Source organism: Aythya marila, assembly GCF_965140915.1.
Source record: "Aythya marila genome assembly, chromosome: 2".
NCBI classification, from domain to species: domain Eukaryota; kingdom Metazoa; phylum Chordata; class Aves; order Anseriformes; family Anatidae; genus Aythya; species Aythya marila.
The window spans coordinates 101433261-101449200 of record NC_139043.1 but is presented as its reverse complement, the minus strand read 5'-3'; positions in this window follow the sequence as shown (position 1 = coordinate 101449200).

Genomic DNA, 15940 nt, shown 5'->3' with positions numbered 1-15940 from the left:
TGATGTTAATCACAAGTTTTATAAACACATTTTGAGTATTTTAAATTGATTATGCCACTAAGAAATAATTACATGCATCACACTGGAGTGGTAGAATTTTGTATATAGTTATAATTTGAATTGAAAGAAAGTTAGAAATTTTTGAGGAAATTGATGATAGTTAAGACTACTTTGTTTTATTATATCTATTCATCCAAAGAGTACCATTTACTTGAAATTATAAGATATTTTACTTGGCCTGCTCCAAGGAAAAAAGTAGTGCATTATATATGATACTTGTTTAACTCTCCCCTCCCCTCCCCTCCCCTCCCCTCCCCTCCCCTCCCCTCCCCTCCCCTCCCCTCCCCTCCCCTCCCCTTCCTTTCTCCTTCCTCCTCCCCTTCCCCTTTTTTTTTGACCATGGCCAGTGATGATTTTATGTTCTGAAATGAGGGCAAACTTCCCTTCTAAGTGTTTACGGTGGTCTAAAACACCTATAGAGATGCCTACTAACAAATGTTCTCAAAAATCTCGGCACTGAAAACCTCTATCTAACATCCCCTGACCAAAAATAAATAGATAGATAGAGAAATAAAACAGCAAAGAATATGGTTGTAAAGTTTATCTGAATAGACAAGACTGCGATAGGATTTCTCCATTTATTTTTAGACTTCAATACACGATACTTGGCTCAGTAAGCAATATGAGGGTTGGTAGTGTTTGAGAGAAAAAAAAAAAAGTGTTGACTGCTGCTATATCACACAGAATCTGGAGTGGAAACTTTGGAGTGGATGGCCAAATAATGTTGTACTGGGCTTATGTGGCAAGGGTTTGGTAGCAGGGGGCTGCATGGGTGGCCTTTGTGTGCAGAGCCCAGCAGCTGCCCCATGTCAGATCAGAGCCAGCTCCAGCCAAGGGACCTGTCACTGAGCCAGAACCATGTCACTGAACAACACTGGTTGGGAGTCTGGGAGAGCAGATTTAGGAAAGGAAAAAAAAAATTGCTGTGAAACAGGAGCTGGGAGAGAGAGGTAAGAACCACCCTTGCAGATCCCAAGGTCAGTGCAGAAGGAGGGCAGGAGGTGCTCCAGGCACGAAACAGCAGTTCCTCTGTGGCCTGTGGAGAGGCCCCTGGTGGAGCAGGCTGTCCCCCTGTAGCCCATGGGTCCCACATGGAGCACATCTCCACGCTGCAGCCCATGGAGGAGCCCCTGGTGGAGCAGGTGGATGTGGCCTGGAGGAGGCTGCGGCCCATGGAGAGACCTCGCAGAAGCAGGCCCCAGGCCGGAGCTGCAGCCCGTGGAGAGGAGCCAATGCAGGAGCAGAGGGTCTGGGGGGGAGCTGCTGCCTGTGGGGGACCCGTGCTGGAGCAGTTTGCTCCTGACAGATGTACCCCGTGGTATAGGTCCACATGGGAGCAGTTCTTGAAGAACTGCTGCCTGTGGGCAGCCCCCACAGAATCAGTTCGGGAAGGATGGCATCCTGAGGGAGGGACCGCATGCGGATCAGGGCAGAGAATGACACTGAAGGAGCAGCAGACACAAAGCATTAGGGACTGACCGCAGCCCCCATTCCCCCTTCCCCTGCACCGCTGCAAGGTAGAAGAAGGTGGATGAAGGGAAGGTGTTTTTAATTGGCTTTTATTTTCTCACAGTTCTAATCTGCTGGTTATAGGCAATAAATTATATTAATCTCCCTATGCTAAGTCTGTTTTGCCCGTGACAATAATTGTTGTGTGATCTCCTTGTCCTTATCTCAACCCTTGACCTTTTCCATTGTATTTTCTCTCCCTTTTTCTTTCAGGAGATGAAGTGAGAGAGCAGTTGCGGTGGGGTTCAGCTGCACACGTGTTAATATTGCATTTCCACTAAACTCTAAAGAGCACCACAAACTCAGAGATATTATTTTATCTAAAACCACTGTTAAGCTTTTAAAGGTGACCAGCATAGATTACACACCAAAATGCTTTCAGTTTGTATTTTTGTCCTTGTTCTCAGTGAAGATGTTTTCAGAAAACTAATTGATACTAGACCCTCCAGTCTCCACCTTCTAATTATCTAATTAGGCACAGAAATGTAACACAAATCACCAGGCTTTTTTTTTTTTTTTTCTCCACATTTATTTATTTGAGCTCTTCTCCCTAAGTAAGGTTATCTTGCTTCCTGAATTTTAATTCATTAAGTGTTTCACCTGAAATCAATCACCCTTGCAGTCAATTCCCAGAATAAAACATCTGCATTTTCAATTCAGACAGCCTATAAATGAAGAAATACACCAGGGAAACAGAATTATGCTCTCTTTCAGAAGGCAGAGGTGTTTTACCAAGATAGTATTCTGACATCAGTCAACCTGTTCTGCATTATGAATAAGCTTAGTTTTGAACTGGTCTATGGATGAGACAATTAACATATGTTTCCTCATCTCAGCTCCTAAGTTTCTCATGCTTCAGATCTTCTTTATTAATCCTTTTTCCTATACTAATTGACCTTTACATGGGCTACTTGAGTCTTTTGAGTGATAGCACTAGTGGTCTTCAAGTGTTCCTGAAGCATATATTTACATGACAGTTGTAGTTCTAGTGCTGTCCAAAAAAGAACACCTTACAATTCTACAAGGATGAACTCAATAAATTATTCCTACTGAGACCTTAAGATTGCCTTGCATATGAAAGACTTATTTATGTTTTAAGGTAAAATTGATACACATGGCAAATTCTATCACAACAAAATGATCCAATGAATTAATTTTCTTAATATAATACATATGAGCAATCTACATTTACATGTTAGATGCACAACTACAATTATCTCTAACTTATTAATAAATTTGCATTTTATGTTTTTTTTATTATTATTATTTTATTTTGTGTGTGGATTGAGAGACAGCAGGCAAACAACAGTACAAACCAAAGTACATATCTGACGAACAGATAACGTCCTAAATATGGAGAAATGTCTAGTTATTATCAATCAACCCTATTTCCAGTGTTCCCATTTAAGTGCAGGAGATGTTATTTACTTAAGGGAGGACAATTACTTTTCCTTTTACAGTACAGAAGACAAACTTTAACTTCTAAAACAAAAGATACCAGCCTATATACCAAAGACCAACTGATATCCACAGCAACAGTAGTGACCATGCTGAGGCTTAAGTTCTGCTTTGTGCCAAGTGACTCACCATCCCTAGCTGCTAGCACAAGCTGAGCTAGATGCTGCTATTACTGTTGTGCATATACAACGAATGAGAAAGGATATATTAAAACATGTCATGATGTTCGGACAAAACCAGGGGACCTGGTAGGTAACCTCCTACATTCAAATACAATGTCTTACAGCAACACTGCGGATTTTGACTATTACTTGCTGTAATCTTCATGAAATGATAGGAGCTGTAAATACTAATTTGTTTCAATTGTCTCATTTATCACTACTGTCCTCCACATACTCAGTTATCCAGAAAAAGAAAATGTTTGAAATAAAATAGATGTCAGCAAGTTTTTTTTTTTGTTTGTTTGTTTGTTTTTGTTTTTTTTTTTTTTTCAACAGTGTAACTTGTGAAGCCTTACCTAAAGCATTAGAAGAGACAGAACAAGCTTTAGTTGTTCCGGGCTAGATACTATTATTGTTTTACAAAAGAAATGATCTAAATATTTAGATGAGTGGTTACCTGGCCAAGACATTATAATTATAAAATTGTATTTGTTTGCTGTTCTCAACTAAAGATACTTTTGAAACTTTGGTAACAGTGACACAAGAGTCAGGTTATTGAGTTTAATTTGTATACTTTTCTCTGGAATCTGAAGTCTGGATCTGCAACCTGGATCTGAAGTTATCTATATGGAAGAAGTAGACCTAGCCCACATAATCAGTTTTGTAGTTAACTGCAAAAGCATTTAAATAATTATTATGTTTCATACTGATTTTTATTGATAACAAATACCAAAGGAAATCTGGAATCATTGGAACTACTGTTTGAGCTGAATGGAAAGATCACAAGAAGAAAACACTTCTGAGGTTCATATTTTTACAACCGTTTCTGAGTATCTTGCGTAAGCAGAAATTCACCCAACACACACCCCACCCTAGTGTGGCCTCTGGAGTGGTTATAGGATGAACTGAAGTGTCTACATGTGCCTTTCTCTCCTCCATGTGCTCTTAATGTCTCACACACACATACACACACCCTCAGAAGCACCCTTCTTGAAAAAGAAATAATTAGTCAGTTACAATGTTATGAAATTACTAGGCTTCAGTTTTCAAGGTACATAGTGTGGTGTCATATTTTACTAATACTGAGAACAACATTTTAACCTACGCAGTGTGATTCTGCATGGTGAATGCAAGCCTGAACTTCTCCAGACCTGAATGGTATGTCTTCCAGTCACAGCATTGCTAATGCTGAGCAGCAAATATATTTGTTTATTTATTTATTTTTGCATTGCTTGTGTTTACCAACCAGCATTAATCTAATCCCAAATAATAACTTTATTTTTACAACAGATTTTGAGGGTTGCAAATCTGTTGCATTGAAATGAAAGTGAAGCTTTTACAAGTGTTTCCAAGGTGAAAAAAGAAAAACAAACAAACAAATCAAAACAAACAAAAATGAAGCAAAGCACAAAGCATAGTTAAGTCATCTAGCATAGCTCATCACTGTTACAATATTCTTACAGAATTTGGGTCAGAGTTCATTCTGACTTGTATCTGTGTTCTGAACTGGTGACCTGAGCATAGTGTTTTATTTTTAGTCTCTGAAAGCCTATTTATTAACTAATTAAGTTTATACATGAATGATCAATCTTTCATTGACTTAGATTTTAATAAAAAAATTGTCTTATGGCAAATGTATATGTACTTATCGATATATTTCTGCAATGTGTGAATGTGAAAAATACGACTCAGTGTGTCAAAAGGTTTCCTGCTGAAATTGGCATGTTACTCCCCACCACATTTCAGAAGATATTTTATCCCCCAGTAGACTAATGATTTGTTAAGTCAATTATGGGAGATAACATTTCCTTTTCCAAAAGGACATTACCATTTCTATAATGGAGAGGACAGTCAATAATCTAAGAGAAGGAGAATAAAAAAGCGCTTCCCAAATACGGTCTAGATCAATAATATTTGCAAGATGGGGACTATGTAGTGTGACAGAGTCTCTAAGCACCCCTCTCCACCTTCCCAAAAAGGGAACAAGTATGAAAGCTAGTATGCCTTCTTTCAGGGAAAGCAGTCTGACAATACACAACATTCAAAGGGATCTGACTACTTAGCTTAGACATGCATCTATAGCTTGCCAGCTGGTTGAGAAGAAGAGAGGACAGAATTTTATCCTAGATTAAATGAGGGACAGGGAACTACTGGAGCAAGTCCAGGCTACTAAGATGATTAGGGGACTGGAACATCTTTTTACAAGGACAGGCTGCGAGCTGGGCCTGTTTAGCGTGGAAAAGAGAAGACTGAGGGAGACCTCATCAGTGTATATAAACATCTGAAGGGAGGCTGTCAAGAGGATGGAGCTGGTCTCTAAATGTGATTAAATTATGTGATATAGTCCTGTGGGACTGAAGGTACCGAGAGCAGGTATTTCTATGCTACTGCTCGGTTGTGCCTGTTGACAGCACTGAAGATTTTACAAAACTGAAATTACTTGCTTTACCATGCCTGACATATATACTCAATATTAGAAAGATGATTAGAGGCCCATCAGATGTCTGGAGAGGAAAGCAGAGCTCTGAGGTCAAAATGTCTTCCCCTTTGCTTTTGTTTTCATATTGTTTTCAGGGTTGGCTTTTCCCTCATTAACAGAGCAACACTTCTGCTTCTCAGAATTCTTACAGAGCTGTCTTTTCCAATTCGTGAGTTATGTTTTTCTCTCCCATTCCCATCACTTTCCCCAGCAACTAACTGCCATGTCTACAGTAAAAGCGAAGAGGATGGCCTTTGCAGAGTATCAGGATCTGGAGGCAGGCCAGAGAGGTCACTTTAAATCCAGAAGGAACTTCAGTCTGCTTCAGAAGCAAAGCATGCCTTCTCTTCTCCTGGCTAGGATGAGACTATGACGTTATTGTAGTTTTAGCCCCTAAGTATTTACATTTGCTTAATTTCTTTCCTTTACTGATGCTCGGTATAATCTGTTATTAAAAGATATCATCTTATCCCCCGAAGTCGTTGCAGTTTCGTGTCAGGTAAAAAGATTCCTGTGCACTTTCTTTGAGATTCAACACATGTTTAAAGATGGTTCAAATGTCTAAGATGCTATATTACTATGAAATTTAAACCCTTACACTTGTAACTACGATAGCTTTGGCATTGTGCATCTTATCTTGGTAATACAAATTAATGTTAGAACCATTTTTATTTTTTTTTTCTGTAACTTTATACTTATGTAAGAGTCCCTTGAGCACTACAGGGACAAAATTTGAAGTACATATGCACACTATCCTTGATGAAAATAGTAAGATGCATGAAAACAAACACACTAGCTTTCTACTTCTTAATCTCTTTGTTTTATTGTTAATAGTTGTAATACTTTCAGAGGCTGTATTACTATGTCACCTAGCATCCTGGTCATACAAAACAGGATCACAGGGATTTAGGTGTTGGGCAGATAGCAGAAAACCAAACTTCTTCTTTACTCCTCCCACCTAAAACCAATATCCCTGTGTTATCCTCATCTATCAGATTTCCCCTTGTTATTTTGGAGAATATATTGCAATAAATATTTGAGAACTTCTGTTTTGGAGATGCCTGTGGAATGAACATTGTGATCATAGACTCATCGAATCATAAAAATTGGAAAAGACCTTCAAGATATCTGGTCCAACCATACCCCTACCACCAATGTCAACCACTAAACTATGTCCCGAAGCACCAGGTCACTCAACCTTTCCTAAGCACCCTCAGGTACGTTAACTCCACCACTTCCCTGGGCAACCCGTTACAATGCCTGACTACTCTTTCTGAGAAGAAATGTCTCCTAATTTCCAACCTAAACCTCCCCGGTACAACTTGAGGCCATTCCCTCTAGTCCTATCACTAGTTACCTGTGAGAAGAGGCCGACTCCCAGCTCTCCTTTCATATAGTTGTAGAGACCAATAAGGTCCCTGAGCCTCCTCTTCCCCAGACTAAACAACCCCAGTGCCTTCAGCTGCTCCTCACAGGACTTGTGTTCCAGGCCTTTCACCAGCTTTGTATCCCTTCTCTGGACACGTTTCAGGGCCTCAATGTCTTTCTTGTAGTGAGGGGCCTAAAGCTGAACACGGCACTCAAGGTGTGGCCTCACCAGAGCAGAGAACAAGGGGCCAATCACCTCCCTGGTCGTGATGGCTACACTATTCCTGATACAAGCCAGGATGCCGTCCAGCCAGTTTTTAACCCAGCAAAAACTGTACCTGTCCAAGCCATGGGCTGCCAGCTTCTCCAGGAGAATACTGTGGGAGACTGTGTCAAAGGCTTTGCTGGTATCTAGGTAGACTATATTAACAGACTTTCTCTAATCCACCAGACAGGTCACCGAGTCATAGATGGAGATGAGGTTGGTCAGGTACAACTTGCCTTTTATGAACTCATGCTGACTAGGCCTGATTCCCCAGCTGTCCTGCATATGCTGTGTGATTGCATTCAAGATGACCTTTTCTATCACCTTTCCTGGCACCAAGGTCAAGCTGACAGGCCTGTAGTTCCATGGGTTCTCCTTATGATCCTTCTTATAGATGGGTGTCATATTAGCAAGTCTCCAGTCATCTGGGATCTCTCTGGATGACCATGACTGCTGATAGATGATGGAAGGTAGCCCAGCAATCACATTTGCCAACTCCCTCAGCACCCCCTTGGGTATATCCCATCTGGCCCCATGGACTTGTGACAGTCGACGTGGAGCAGCAGGTCTCTAACTGTTTCCACCTGAACTGTGTGGGTTTTCTTCTGCTCCTTGTCCCAGACTTCCAGGTTGGGAGGCTGAGTATCCCAAGGATAAGTGGTCTGGCTAGTAAAGACAGATGTAAAGAAGGCATTAAGAACCTCAGCCTTTTCCTTGTCCTCAGTAGTCATGTTCCCCCTGCATCCAGTAAAGAATGGAGATTCTCCTTGGCCCTCCTCTTGCCATTAATATATTTATAAAAACATTTTTTATTGTCCTTAACCATAGTGGCCAGATTGAGCCCATACTGGGCTTTGGCCTTCCTGATTTTTTTTCTCTTCATATCCTGGCAACTTCCTTGTATTTGCCTTGAGTTACCTGTCCCTTCTCCCACCCGTCATAAACTCTCTTTTTCTCCCAAATACACAGGAAAAGTTCCCTCTTCAGACACACTGGTCTTCTTCCCCGCCGTCTTATCTTATGGCATGCTGGGACAGCGTGCTCCTGTGCCTTTAGGACTTCCTTCTTGAGAAGTGTCCGGCCCCCTCTGCCCTTCAGGACTGACTCCCAAGGGATACTCCCTACCAGTGTCCTGAACAATTCAATGTCTGCCCTCCTGCAGTCCAAGGTAGCAGTGTTACTGACCACCCTCCAGACTTTTCCAAGAATGGAGAACTCTACAATGTCATGGTCACTGTGCCCAAGACAACTCCCTACCAGTCCTTCTCTGTTTGTGTTCTTAGGTCTAGAAGGGCACCCCATCTGGCAGGTTCACTGACCAGCTGAGTCAGGAAGCACTCCAGGAACCTTCATGCACTCCAGGAACCTTCTAGACTGCTTCCTCGGGGCTGTGTTGTATTTCCAGCATATATATGCCTGGGAAGTTAAAATCCCTTATAAGAACGAGTGATGGCAATTGAGTGACTTCTGCCAGCTGCTTATAGAGCATCCATCTCTTCATCCTGGTTTGGTGGTCTGTAACAGACCCCCACCAGGATGTCTGCCTTGTTGGCCAACCCCCTGACCCTTATCCACGGAGACTCTATCTTATCATTCCCAACAATGATCTCAACAGCATCGAAACACTCTCTAATATAGAGAGCCATGCCACCAGGGTATTGGCCAACAAGGTCCCACCATTAGTGGGACCAATGCTTGTCCCTTCTGAAGAGCTTGTAGTTGGCCACTGCAGCACACCAGTCACAGGAGAGGTCCCACCACCACGTTTCAGTGGTGGTGACTAGGTCATAGCTTGCCTGCCTCACAATAGCTTACAGCTCCTTCTGTTTGTGATATCTCTAGCTTAAGAACTTGCATGGAGTCTAAACCAGTAATCTATTTACTTCAGTACTGCATCTTTGACTAGACCTGTTTCAACTATTTCAGGACATTTCTAGTGGTGACTAACAGACAACTAGGGAGCAATTGAGTCACATAAAATAATGTTCTCACTACTCACCACTTTTAATTTTAATACCATATTTAATACCACATTTAATTTTAATAATTAAAAAATTAGCTTATAGATTCAGCAGAATATTTTCTATTCCTCCCACATCATTCAAACCACAAGATAAACACTGAGTTTGACTTTGAAAGCCTTGCTTTCAATACACATTGTTATGGACCTTATTGATTTGTTTTTGTGTATTTAACACCTTCAACATGAAGCTGACAGTTCTAAATCAGTCTCTTTATTTCCTCCAGAATATTACATAGTTTGTCTGATTTTTCTCTGCATGCTTTAGAGATAATTGTTTGCATTTGCAATGTGTACGGGCATAACATCTGCCTTGAAGTGAGTTTCTGTGTTCACTACTCAATGAAGCAATGAAGCATTTGAAACACAGGAACATCCCTCAGACATCGTTGCTAGTTAATGATTCTTCATGCTCTGAATGTTGCATTTATTAATCTTAAAATGACATACCTTACATTATTAGTAATCTCAAAAATAAAAACCAGAAAACTACTGAGAGTAATCTTCCAAGAAAATAAATGTTCAAACAATAAGATATCTTGATCATTCAAAAAAATGAAAAAAAAATATATTTAGATAATAGTTCTCTCTGTGTTCTTCTATAAACAACAGACATCTAACTTGGAGCTAGTCATGGTTAATTGACCTTTTTATACTGAACTCAGAATTATCCAAGGTCCTGCTGCTCTCTTCTAACTTCATTTTTTTAATTTTTTTTTAAGTACATCCTGATGTCTGGATTTGTGGCAAGTGTTAGATTAGTAGGGTGAACAACTTAGCAGATGTGAATAAAAATCCATGATAAATTCAGTGTGCAGGGGTCACAAACAAATCTAAAATGGTGAACTAATTACTTTAGACACAATCAAGAAATAATTTTCAACCTGGTCAAAGTGAGGGTGTAAATCAAAGAGCAAATTGCCTCTTGGAAATAGTTGATATATTCTAAAAAGGCTGTTGGGGAACATTTTAAGAAAAAGATTTCAATCCAAATTTTAAGCAATATACCTGGATTCATTTTGGCATTTATTCAGTACTCTAGCTAAAACATTACCACTTGTAACTTATTTGTGCTTTCTGCAGTCAAGGTTCTTATATAACAAGACATGTTTTAGTGATTAAGCTCTTTGTGTGAAACGCTGTGTGGTAGTCTTAAAAGAAAGCCGTGAAGATTTGCAGTAACCTGTATAGAATGGCATGGGAGTTACACTGTAGGGCTTCCCAATAGGATTTGACTAGCTTTTCTTTCTTAGATTCTGAATGCAAACTAAATAGAATGCTTTGCATTAAATATCACCTTTGAAAAAAAAATAATAAAAAAAATCACCTTGAAGGCTGCCATCAATGAAAAAGGAAGAAAGAAAATGCAGCAGGGAAACTCTAGCACAGTGAACTATCCTTTCAGTACAAATGCCTCCAATATTAAGAAAAAAGTCAGGGTCTTGCTGCTTTTTGAATAGTGCAGTACTCTATTATAATATTTACTTGGAATTAGACATTTTCTCTCAGAATAAAGCACAAAGCTTCACCTCAACAAATTTTATAGTCATTTTAAAACTTAAAAAGACATTAAATTATGTAAAAAAGGAAAAATTAGGATTTAAAAAAGTCACTTATCTGTATCAAAGAGGATCATAATGAATTCTGAGTGGCAAGAATCAGAAAGCTCTTACCAAGCTAAAACCTGAATTTTATGGTTTAATTAAAAATACTTTTAAATTACCATTTTATTTATTTTATTTTATTTTATTTTATTTTATTTTATTTTATTTTATTTTATTTTATTTTATTTTATTTTATTTTATTTTATTTTATTTTATTTTTCCCAAAGCTAAAGTACTTAATATTAGTGTTTCAGTATACTAAAACATATTAATAGGTACTAAGTTTGAGGTGTTCTTGTCAAGTTTTTGCAAGTCTATTCTTCCTTTATCTTCAAGTGTTTGAACTGGTTTAAAAGTCAAAATGAGCACGATTCTTTTGCTGTGTTTTTGTTGTTTTTATTGTCACCATTTTGACGAAAAAGAAAAATAGAAAAAAAGGAAAGTATTTTGAAAATTCAAGGATCATACATAATTCCCAGAAATATCCTTTCTAAGCCAACAAAAATGTAACATTTTTGGAGGTTCTCCTGGAGTCAGCTAGATTTCATCTTTCTAAAACTGTTGTTGAAGATGGCACTGAGAACACAAGATTATAAGACAAGTGGAACAGAAAATTGCTAAATTACATATTCGTTTAAATATATAAGTGGAAAGCAAAAGAGAACATGATTTATCTAGCTTCAGAGGAATGGATTGATTTCTGCACAAAAAACAGCTTCTAGGGTTGTATTTATTTTGTCTTTAGAGATGATTCTTGTTTAACAGTGCTTATTTCAACTGAAGCAAAAGAAAAATCATTTGCATGTAATCCATCTCATTCAAAGACTGTAGAAATTAGTCATTCAGTAAACTTGCATTGTCTTTGTATGACTATATATGAAGAAAGAAAATTTATCTGACCTCAAGAAAAACAAACTTGTTAAGCGACACTGTAAATCTTGCAGATGTGACAACAGCATGATATACTGACAGAATTTAATTTACATATTGAGAATGTGGAACTGACTTATCAGGTACTGCACTACAAAGTGAATATAAAAGTGAGACAAGTAACACCATAAAACTCTTATCTTAACTAACCATATTTACAAAGTGTGATAGTGACCAATAACTGATTTATGAAGAATCTACCTTAATCTCACATTTTTATTTCTTCTTATTCAAAAGTTATTTGATGTCAGTATCATCATAGATGGTTTCACTTGGTGTGTTTTATACAACACTGTTAGTTAATGATCCCACTTTCATATGCCTATAATTATACATATATATATATATATATACGTGAGATTTTTAGCATGGTGTGTTTCCAGTGTATTCATTATCTTCCATCCACTCCTTTAATCAGCATTCTGACCAAAAGCACTGAATGTTTTTTAACATAGCAGACATTCACCCTACAGAGAATGCAAGGAAGTATATGTTGCATTTTCATTCAGTTTAATTAGGAATGACTTTAATATTAAACCAATGACAAAGCTGTATTACAAAATGTTTTTGAATATTACAAAATTTTTTTCCTTTTTATTTATTGTCTGTTAATAATGAGTACATCAAATCAAGCACGGAACTCTTCTTAAAATGTTGGCATTAGTACTCAGGTTTGCAGAAGGTTTCCCAAATAAACCAGAACAGAAATATGCAAACATATACCACTTGCTGTTTTGGAGATAACAGCGTAGGAAACCAGCCTTCAGAATGTGGCTATTGAAATAGAGTAGGATAGAAAGCATTGTAATAAAATTGCCAAAGGGAGTAAGTTCTCAGGGCAAATCACACACCGTTCAAATACTAAATCTTGTTTTGCATTCCAGCAAGCAGAAAAAAGGGAGATGCAACTAAGAAAACAGACATCATCTTAGATTAGTCCAACGTAAGTGAAAGAAAGAAAGGAAGCTGAAAATTGTAGAAGAGTTGGTTTCACTACATGTTTATGTTAATAGGGTATTTGACTTTTGAATGCTTCATAAACCTTGTTATGTTCAGTGCTATTTGAGGTAGTAAAACAGCTGGAACTCTGCCAGAAGCTTTAATTGGAATCAGCTTAGCAGGAGCTGACAAGGTTTCCCAGTGTTTAGTTTCAAACTTAATATAAAAATGCAAAATTAAGTGCTATTTATTTTTTATTCCTCTTTGGTGTACACCCATAAAGGTGAGACATAGCTACACTAGAAAATGGAATCATTTTTTCTTGTATGCCCCAGGCCAATGTTTCGAAAGGGGTAGTGTGGGCACTGTCACTTATAATTAGACATTTCCTAATGCAGGAGGCTGCAGAGACCCTCCAGAGAATTCTCTGCTTTTGCACATCTTGTTTATTGATTAGGCCAGCATGTCAGATGTCCACGATAACACCTCTGTTAGCTGTATGTGAGTAGGCAATGGATTCAGAATGTACTAACAAAGAAATGCCAGGGGAGCAGCCAGAATACTTCCCCTAACGATAGGGGCTACAGACCAGGACATCTAGCCCTACAGAAGGAAGGAATTATTGTTTTCTGACACTGGCCCTGCAGTCTTGTCTGTACTGGAGATCTGAGAGACAGAATTCAGTCCCAGGAAACAACCAGCAGTGTTTGAGCCTTTGAAAATATTTGAAGCCTTAGATCCAGAACTATTAAAAAAAAAAAAAAAAAGAGCATTCATTCATTATCTATAACTACAAATTAATAGATTTAAAAAATCTTTCTCCCTTCAGATTATCTTCATGATCTCTTGGAATTCTGTACTTGTTAAATGTAGGTCATATAGACATGTAACAAATACAGATAAATGACTTCTACCAAGTGTGTTAAGACAGGAATGAATCCCAGGATAACACTACATTGTCAAGAGGCCAAAAGTAGTCAAGAAAGTCATGTCTGGCAAACATAGCTTACACAACTTTAATAGAAAATTTTCACCTTGAGAAACTTCTAGTTCATGGGAAAATCCCCCCTTTCTCCCTCTCCCCCCCATCTCATGAAATCATGTTTAGTAGGCTATTTAACATCACTGACAAACCCCACCACAAACACTACCACTGCATGTAATGCAGTTCCTTCACAACTTCTATATTTAAAAAGATACCTGAAAGTAAGAATAGGAAATAGCAAAAGTATTTGTTTGCTGTTGGTAATTGGTTTGAAACATCATGGCTGGTCAGCCTAAAGGTACTGACTGAGGTACAACAATTTCTCCAGGGCCAACAGAGCATTTGATAGCCTTGCTCCCAGCCACAAGCTCAGGTTTTGTAAAGACCTGAATCAGAAGGCTACATCTGTAATCTCAGACCCAGGAATGTTTTTGAGTTCTCTGGCCTGAGGGTCTGAGGGAATGCCAGAGCATCTGACAACTCATCACTAGCCTCGTGCTGCAGACCAGCAAATATTTTTTTGACAATCCTTGTAAAAGGCCACAGGCTTTGTATTGACCAAATAGATAGTGCAGTGCTTCAGGACTTGTTTGGCTTGCTTTGACCTGAGCTGATTTTTAGCTTATTTTAGGTATCATACCAAGTGGTATGGTCTACCACTTGGGTACCTACTGCCTAAAGTTGCCTTACTTAAATTATTTTTTTTTTTCAGTTGCACAGTCCAATCCTTAGCATTAATTAATACACAGTATTAATAACTAGTGATCCTATGTGGACTGAACTCCTAGATGACCCTAGAATAAAAATGTAGCCTAAGAAAGTATAACATAGCATGATATGATACAGGCTTCAGACATTAAAAAAATATAAATCTCCATGTTCAGGCATTGCTCAGTAAAGAGATGCGACCCTTAGATTCAGTTCTGGTGACTATCAGTTCTGGTGTTAACAAAGAATGGAAAAACAAGCATGACGTGGAATTCAAAACTAATGAAGAAGTTATGAGAAAGCATTAGATAATGTAAAAAGTTAATGCTGAGTGAACCCAACATAGAGAAGCATCCACAGTATCATTTTCCTAATCCTCCTGTCAGAGGTCAGCATGCTGAGGAATCATGGTACCTCCCACCCCAACTCTTCTTGAAGAATTGTGGTACCCAGCAGGGCACTGAAAGGTGAACATAACACCAGATAAAAGGAAAGTTTGTGTATAACACCTGTAGCAATGTTATTAATGAGATTTTTCTGTAATAATTAGGTAATTTGGACAATAAATTTTAAAAGTCCAAATTTAGTCTAAATTTAATTGCAACTGGAACAATAATACTTTGTTGTGCTTGATTAAGCTGTTATAACTTTAATTAGAATAACAATAAATTCTTGGCTCAGCATGAAAGCTGTGATCCCTTTTTTTCCCAGAACAAGACTTTGAGTGTAACTGTGTGCACCAGATACACGCACCTTGGTTTCTCTGGAAAGGAGCACACAAGTCTGTGGCACAGGGGCAATAAGATCTATATTTGAAAACTGATCATATCATATTGATTATACCTTTAATGCTAAAGACCATTCATTGTCTATGCCAGATGCTGCTTACTTCAATCCTGTATTTGCTGAGATTACTAATTTTAAGTATTTAGTAATATCTTGGGAATCTCACTCTGCAGGAAAGTGATAAAATCTAGTGATTTAAACTCTTTCCTCCCTTAATAAATTACTATATGAACTAGTTGTATTGTAAATGAACTTCAATCTATGTCTAGAAATATCCGCAGATATCAGCAAGAGTGTCATTTGGTAACCTTTAGATAATGAGACAGTAAAGCAAGGAACAAAATTAGATAAAATGCTTCTACCTTATCCAAATGTATACTTGACTAAGAAGAAAAATTGCCCCAATATTCTATCATTTCCTGAAATTTTATTCCCAGGTTCCTGAGTAACTACAGTAATTCCACAAAAATGTAAATAAAAAAGGTTGTTTTCTTTTTGTACTCTCTGACTCTCTGACAGATGTCCAGATTAACTCTGACAGTTAAAATAAAAAAAAAAAAAATGGATTTATAAACCAGCAATGCTCACCAGCCCTCTTGATTTTTGGCATGAGGTTGGTAAATAAGCAGTAATATGAACAGCAATATAGAGCCAGGTTTTGTTTACAG